At 44.0% G+C, this 8,064-nt stretch overlaps 1 protein-coding gene across 2 annotated transcripts in view; it reads left to right on the top strand.

Annotated features, from left to right (window-relative positions):
- The first annotated feature begins 840 nt into the window (after positions 1-840).
- BRD4 (bromodomain containing 4) overlaps positions 841-8,064 on the top strand; it is a 193,571-nt gene continuing 186,347 nt past the window's right edge. Inside the window, exon 1 of one of the 2 annotated variants that reach the window (XM_069086941.1) lies at positions 841-1,110. The gene's annotated coding sequence lies outside the window, so the exon portion shown is untranslated. The remainder of the gene's footprint in view (positions 1,111-8,064) is intronic. The other variant, XM_069086942.1, reaches the window with a different exon arrangement.

The following is an 8,064-nucleotide window of genomic DNA, read 5'->3' as shown; positions in this document are numbered from 1 at the left end:
TTTCCTTTCTAGCTCTTCCCTCCCCTAGTTCTTTCTTCCTCCTTTCCCTCCCCTGCCCCTTCTCCCTTCCTGCTCTTTCCCATCCTATTCCCTCCCTTCTTGCTCCTCTCTTTCTTTCTCAACCTCCCCTCCGTTCCTGCTCATCCCTCTTCCTTCCTCCCCTCCTCCTTTCCAGGTCTTCCCTTTCTCCTCCACATCCCTCTCTCTCTCTCTTCCTCCTTCCTCTCCCTCCCCTCCTCCAATGCCTCCTTCCTCCCTGCTCTTCCCTGGACCCCTTTCTTTTCCTTCCCCTCCCTCCTCTTTTTTCCTTCTTCTCCCTGACCTATCTCTCCTCCCCTTCTCCTATTCTCTTTTCCTTCCTGCTCTTCCCTCTATTCTTTTCCTTTCTCTCTTCTTTCTCCTATTCCTTCCTTCATCTCCTTCCGTTCTCTCTTCCACCTCTGCCCTCCTGCCCCTCCACCCACTTCCCTTACCATTCTCTCCCCCCCCCCCCCCCCCCCCACCCCCCCGCCCCCCCACCTCGGCTTCACCCTCGCTCCAAACCTGCCCTACCCCAGCCCCTGGGTTTTTTGGTTCCTCACTCCTTCTTTCCCAGCTGGGAGGCTTCTCACGCTCTGGAGAGGCGGCCCTATGGCCCTAGCCTCCCTCCCACCTTCATTCCCTTGCTCGTTCCTTCCCTCCCTCCCTCCCTCAGCGCGCGGAATTCGGAGCTGATGCGCAATCAGCCGACGCACGGACGCGACAGAGAACTGTTGCGCGGGGGCAGTAAAAAGCGCGCCCTCGCGGGTTGGGAGGGGCGTGCCCGAGTAGAGCGGCGGCGTGCGCGCACGCGACTGCGTGCGTCGTGACGGCAGAGCGCTGGCGGCGGCGGCGGCGGCGGCGGAGCTGTTTGTTCTGGGCTCCTGCTCCCGAGAGCTGAAACAGCGGCTCCCGGTGGTGCCCGCGGAGTTGGGGGACCGGGCCCGGCCCGGGCCCTGTGTGTGCAGGTAGAGGCGGCAGCAGCGGCGGCTCCCGGGCACCGCACTTCTCGGCCGCGGGGCTGGGCCCCGGCGCCGTCCAGCCCGGAGGAGGCGGCGGCAGAGGCGGCGGCAGTGTGCGGCCTAGTCCCAGGTGAGGCGAATGTTTCTGTCCTTCAAGAAGGGAGGCAGGGACTTATGACTGAAGGACGGCGCACGGGAAGCAGGCGGGCAGGAGCGGGGAGCTGGGACCGGACCGCCAAGCTCAGCAGGGTCTGGCAAGGAAGCGGTCCCGGGTGGGGGGGGAAGGCTGTCGGATTCTAGACATTTACTTACGCCTCCTGCCAACGTAACCTGCATTGCGTAATAGGGCTAGTGCGCCAAACACACCTACGCCATCTGCGCAGCGCCGCCGAGGGGCGGGGGGACGCGTGCGGGGGGGGGGGGCAATGGGAGAAGCCTGGGGCGGTGCACGGGAAGGGGGTACGGAAAGACCCCCTTCCTTCAGCGCGGTTCATCCTAGCTTCTCGGCTGCCACCCGGCTTGCCTTCATCACCGGTTTGCTTAGAGCCCGCTATGTCCTCTGCGCAGCGGGTCGGGCCTGGGGGTTACTCTGCGCCGCCTGCGCACAGCCGCCCGGGACGGGCGCTGCGCCGTTGGCGTAAGGGGAGGTTTCCCCGCTTGTCGCTGCGCCGTTGGCGTAAGCGCCGTCTCCTCCCCCTCGCTCCCTCCCTCCTGCTCTGCTCGCCGCCGTTGGCGCACGTGAGGGGGGACCTCCGCCCGGGGCTGCGCCGGCCGCGTAGGACGGGGGAGGGTGCGCGTCTGTGCTGGAAGCTCAGGGGCCGGTCTGGGGGCGCGGAGAACGCCGGGCCCAAGTTCTGGAGAGGGAGGGGGGCAGGGGGCGGGCTGAGATTGATGGCACTTCCTGCCGCCGCCATTTTGTAAAGTGAGCAGGAGGAAGCGGCGGCGGCAGCTGTGGCTGTGCTGCGGCGGGAGGCACCCAGCCGGGAGCCACCTCCGCCTGCTGCCCCCCGGTGAGCGGCGGTGACGGGGCTGAGGGGGAGGGATATGGCCCTTCTTGGTCCCTCTCCCCCACGCTCTCATCTCCGCGGCATCTGCTTGAGGCCCAGCCTTCAATGGGCAGGGCTTCGGCCTTGGTTCTTCCATCCGCTGGGCCCGAGGTCCTTTTCCATCTCTGCAGATCCTTCACGTGGGCCTAGGGTCCCTCGATGCCCTTCCTGGGGTGGAGACGTGCACCTAGTCCGGGAGCTGCCCGGGTTCCGATGCCGAGTCAGCTTGGCCTCGAATCCCTCTTGTGTTGCGCTTTCACTGGATCTCTGTTTCTGCCGAGCTTTTTGGAATGTTTGTGTTTCAGAGAGAGGCCTGAGGGTTTTGCAGGATCGGCCGGGTGGGAGGAATGTGTTCCTAAAGATGAGAGTCGTTGGAATGGGGGAGCAGGACCTTGTTTTGGGACTCGTGACAGCCGCAGTTCCGTTCCTTGTTTCAAGGCACTGGATTTTGTTTTGCAGTTGGAATTGCTTGTAGTTCTACAGTTAGATGGTGGCTGTATTTTTACGAATCATCAAAAGGAGACTCTTAAGAAATTGCTTTTCCTTAAAATGGAATCTAGCTTTTTGTGAACGGAAAAGTTATCTTTTGATCTTGAGAACAGAGTAAATACTTATTTTAAAGCCAGTGAATGAGTCATCTGTCTTTCCTAAATGATTCTGTGACTAACTGACCTCCTGTTTGCTTATAACCATGATTTCTTGTGGCTGTTTTTAAAGTGGATATTTTTCGTACAGCCTGATTATTCTTTTTAGGATTCATGAAGGGCTTAGTATTAGGCTGCTTATGTTGTTTTGCTTTATGTTTATGTCAATTTAAAATATATCCAATTTCAGTAGTGTTTACCGTCATTAAAATTGGAACTTCTTTTCATTGGATTTGGTAAAATTTAGTTTAAAAAAAAGTCTTTGGAAAAGCCATGTTTTAATATGTTCATTGTTCTCTCCTATGTTTAATATTGGTATGGTGGGCTAGCAATAGCTATGGGGATTCTTAATGGCTCCGAAAAAGCGAATAGCTTTATACTTAAAACAATGATTTTTGACTGACAATTCAGAAAATCAATCTTTGCTTTCATATTGTGCTTTTCTTAAGATTGTAAAATGAAGTTGTTTTAAGATTGAGAAGTGCCTGAATGTTTCATGGAAAGATAACTGGACAGATTGATAAGTTGAAAAATGTGAGAGAATGTGAGGAAGCAGAATACTAAATTCTATAGGCTTTGAATGGAATTTTAGTGGAAAATAAGGATAAAATGATTTCTTTGGGTGGAAACCATGTTTTGTCTCTGTTGAGGTTCTATTTAGTCCCTGTTTTGGGGGAGAAGTTTAAATTGTGACCGCCTCTGTATTTTAAAGTATCCTTAGAATATCCTGTTATTGACAGTACTTTCTTTCAGACTTGCAGTTGAGTGTAGGAATTAGTTAAGAATTGTAATTGTGCTTAAGAGGAATTAAATAAGCAAGATATTATTATTGAATTACCTTAGGGTATTTAAAAAAAATCAACTTATTTCTAAAAGGGCCCCTTATGCATTGGCAGTGGTGATTGTTGACCAAAGTATATTTTTACTGTAGGAGGAAAAAAAAAAGCAGTATTAAGTTCTTCAATTATGACAGTTTTGGCTATTGAATCACTTGCAAGAATTAGTTACTTAAATTTTGACCATAGTGTTATAATTAACAAAGTAAAAGTTACTTTGTATTTTAAAGAAATGAAACTTGTAGATCTATCCTAAGTCTGTTCCTGATTGTTCCATATTTTAAGATGTGATTATCTGTTATAATTAAGGTGATGAACACACTTTGATTTTTAAATTTGAAATAAGCAGCTCCAGCTTATCTTACTATGCCTAACAACTTCATTAATGCATACTCTTTTTAATGTTTCATAAGTCTGTGTGATATTTTAGCCTTTGGAAAGTACTGGAGAATTCAGTTGGAAATATTTAATTAGGAGTATGTGTCCCTTCAAATCTTGGTTTTCCTTTAGGCCGTTTGATTAACAGGAAATGGGAAATGTTATTGTTCACCTTAAGGAATTCAAAATTATTTTTGACTTGAATTCAGTAAACATTTAATAAGTTCCTACTTTGTCAGATACCGGGTTGGAGATACCAAGAAAACAATGACATTAACCCGGCCTTGAAAGGAGTAAGATGTGGATAGCCATCCTTTTTTTTTTTTTTTAAACCATGAGGGGCTCTTTTTTTTCTTTTTGGAGGGGGGAAGGTAGGGCAATTGGGATTAAGTGACTTGCCCAAGGTCACACAGCTAGTAAGTGTTGCATGTCTGAGGCTGGATTTGAACTCAGGTCCTCCTGATTCCAGGGCTGGTACTCTATTCACTTTGCCACCTAACTGCTCCGTAGCCATTCTTTATGTACCAAATATATATGCTTTGACAGTAATGGAAAGAGTGCTGGATGTGGAATTAGAATACTTGGGTTTGAGTAGAAACTCTTACAATTTCCTACCTATACAACCTTGAGCAAATGATTTCTTCTTAAAGGGCTAGGCTGAATGACCCTTTCTAGCTCTACCTCTCATCCTTTGTTTATCGTCTAGATAATTCAGTCATTTCTCAAAGATTTCCTAAGTGAAGAACAATGGGGTGGGAAGATAGACACATTCAGAAATTACAGTGCAAAATGAAATAAAGTACAGGTGGTTGGTGGCAGTTATTCTTACTTGTAAGAATTCAGTTTAGGAATAAAATTCCAATATTGGTCTTTCAGCACATCATGGAACTTCATAAGTTGTGACCAAGATGTCTTTGAGGTTGTCTGAGCCAAAATATATTTAACATGTTGAATTTGATTTTTACTATACGTTTTCCATTTTAGGAATTTGGGTGGTGCGAGTGGATTTTGGACTTGTTTTTACTTGTATAGAGTGAAAAGGTATTTTTCAAAAGATAAATGGGTAATAAGTAGGCATAGATTGACTAATCTAAAAATGTTTTTCTGATTTGATGGACAGTTCAGACAACTGTCTTAAGTTTTATTCAGGCAGGAACCCAGAGAGATTGCCTGGGATAGGACAAAAAGTTGTGGACTTAAATTTAGAAGTAATATACCAAAGACCCCAATTACTACCTCACAAGGCAAGTCCTCTAGCCTTGATGAGCCTTAGTTCCAGCCGCTGAAAAAAAAGAACGATAGATAAATCTTACACTAATTTACCTTACAGAATTGTGAAGAAAAGACAAGGGTAATGTGGTAAAATATATAGAATGAATGCTAAACCTGGGGTCAGGAAGAAATGATCTTAAATCTTACCTTTGATAATTGGCAAATGATTTTTCTTAGCCTCAGTTTCATCTGTAAAGGAGGTAAATTATACTCATCTAACAGTTGTAAAGGTCAAAATAGAAAGTATATTAAACTGCTCTTGAAACTTCAATCTATCAATAAACATTAAGCGTACTGTGGACTAGCTGCTGTGTTAAACACTGGAGATACAGAAGATTCAAAAAGAGGCAAGTCCCTGCCCTCAAGGAGTTTGCAGTATAATGAAAGCTTAAGGATAAATTTATCCTTTAAATCATTCAAGTTTACTGCCTTAGTTTTCCTTTCTACTTCCTCCCCATATTCAGTCAATTTCCAAGCCTTGTTGATTTTACCTCTACCACAGTCAGGGTTCTTAACTTATTTTGTGTTATTAAACTCTTTTGCATTTTGGTGAAACTGTAGACCTTTTCTCAAAATAATGTTTTTAAATGCTTAGGATATTGCAAAGGTGATCAAGTATATAGGAATATTTTTAATAAAAAACAAGTTCACAGACCCTAGGTTAAGAACACCAATCCACAAAATTTCTTGCACCTCTGTACTAACCCCAGCCTTTATAATTTAGATATTTATTACTGCTTAAATAGATTACTGTAACAACTCATTTGGCCTCTACTTCCACTGTCACCCTCAGTTGCCTAAAGGATATTTTTTAGAACACAAATTTTACTATTTCTCCTACTCAGTCTTCAGTGATTTCCAGTTGCCTCTAGGATAAAATATAGCTGCCTCAATCTGACATTTAAAGCTTGCTACAGTTTGGCGTCTACCTCACTTTCCAGTCATTTCATATTCTGTGTCATGCTAATAATCCTATTGTGACATTATCTTCCAGTTAATCAGCAAGCATCTATTCATTGCTTATATGCCATCCACTGTCTTAAAAACTGAAGCTATACGAAGACAAAAAATAGAAAAATCTATGAGTGTAAGTAGTTTACAGCCTTTTGTGAGAGACATACATTATATCAGTATGTGAAGAATAAATATGAAATATAAGGTTACTAAAATAAAAAGTGATTGAGGGAGAGCACTAGCTGTTGGGAGAGTTCTGGAAAGGCAATGGTCTAGTAGGTGGTGGTAGAGCTTTGTCTGTCTTCTAAGCACCTTGGGTTACACCCATTGTTAGGGAGTGTGATGATTTGACCTAGGAGTTTGTTTGAGTCAGGTGGAAGGAGAGCCTTGAAAGCAGTATTACAAAAATCTAGGAAGGAAAGAGTATCTTTGAAGAGAGTGATCATCCATGTCCAAAGCAAGAGAGGTCAGGAAGATTGAAGACTGAGAAAAGACAGCCAGATTTGGACTCCACACAGTTTCTTTAGCTTTTAAAATTCCTAGCTTTAAAGCATAGCTCAGAAGTCAGCATATTATATTAACAAGACCTTTCCTGATCTCCCAGTTGTTAGTGATGAAGTTACTTTGTATTTACTTATCTATGTATGTTTTATATGCCCCTAATAATGTAGGTCCTTGAGGAAAGTTATGTTTTATTTTTGTCTTTGTATCCTCATCATTCAGCACAGTGCCCTGCAGGTAATAGGCATTTAATAAATGTTTTAATTGAATAGAGTAATAATAGCTAACATTTATATAGGGCTTTAAGATTTTGAGTGCTCTACATGTTATCTCATTTGATCCTCATAAATGTCAGTTATTATTAAACCTTAAAACATGAAATGTGGGCTAACTTGTTTTAATCCATTCTGAGCTTTGTTACAACTCTAGATTTTCATGAGTGTGAGTAAACAATTCACAAGTACACCTGTACTATTGGGAAATAGGTTAATAATACCATATATTTACATAGTACTTTAGAGATAATGAAACACTTTTCCGTGCATTGCCTTCTTTGATAAAACAAATTTTGTCATTCTGTTCCAGAACAATAGATGTGAACGATTGGAGGTCCTTCCTTACTGTGCCTGAGTAGTAAGGGAAGGAAATAAGTATTATATATTGCCTACCATGTGCCACACACCACTGTGTACTTTTTTTTTTTACATGTACTTAATTTTATCCTTACAATAATTCTGTTAGGTGGGTGCTTTTAAATATTATCCCCATTTAACAGTTGAGAAAACTGAGGCAAACAGATTATATAATTTACTCAGCATCATACAGCTTGTAAACTTCCAAAGCCAAATTTGAACTGGGGTCTTCCTAACTCCAGGGCAAGCACTCTATCCACTGTACCATCTGTATGCCTCTGTTATCATTGTAAAATCTGGTCTTTGGGGGGGGGGTCTTTTTGGAGGGGGGAAGGCAGGGCAATTGGGGTTAAGTGATTTGTCCAAGGTCAGACAGTGTGTCAAGTATCTGAGGCTAGATTTGAACTCAGGTCCTCCTGATTCCAGGGCCTGTGCTGTACTCACTTCACCACCTAACTGCCCCAGTCTGGTCTTTTTTTAATTGACAGATTATCATGGGGTGGCAAATTAAAAAAAAAAAAAATCACAGTGGTAGCAAATCACGAGAATGGTCCAAGAATTACATATTTTAAATCATGGGTCGAAGTTTAGGTCCTAAGCCTTTTTAGGGATTCAGTGTCTCTAGGGACTTAGGAGGACCACTGCTGTCTGTTTTCTTTTTGAAGCCAAGTACTTGCTAACAGTAGAGCAGTCTTAACAAATCACAGATATTGTTCCCTATAATATGGATAAGATGAGGAGGGTGAACAAGAATAAGCAGTCATAAAAATGACTAGTAATTCATTTAAGCTATTCCTTCAGAAAAGTGAGTTTTTTTTTTA

Source organism: Petaurus breviceps, unplaced genomic scaffold (genome assembly GCF_028583685.1).
Source record: "Petaurus breviceps papuanus isolate PSGF00001 unplaced genomic scaffold, PetGlider_PUasm1.0 180, whole genome shotgun sequence".
In the NCBI taxonomy this organism is placed as follows: Eukaryota; Metazoa; Chordata; class Mammalia; order Diprotodontia; family Petauridae; genus Petaurus; species Petaurus breviceps.
This window is presented reverse-complemented; position numbering and strand designations above follow the sequence as displayed.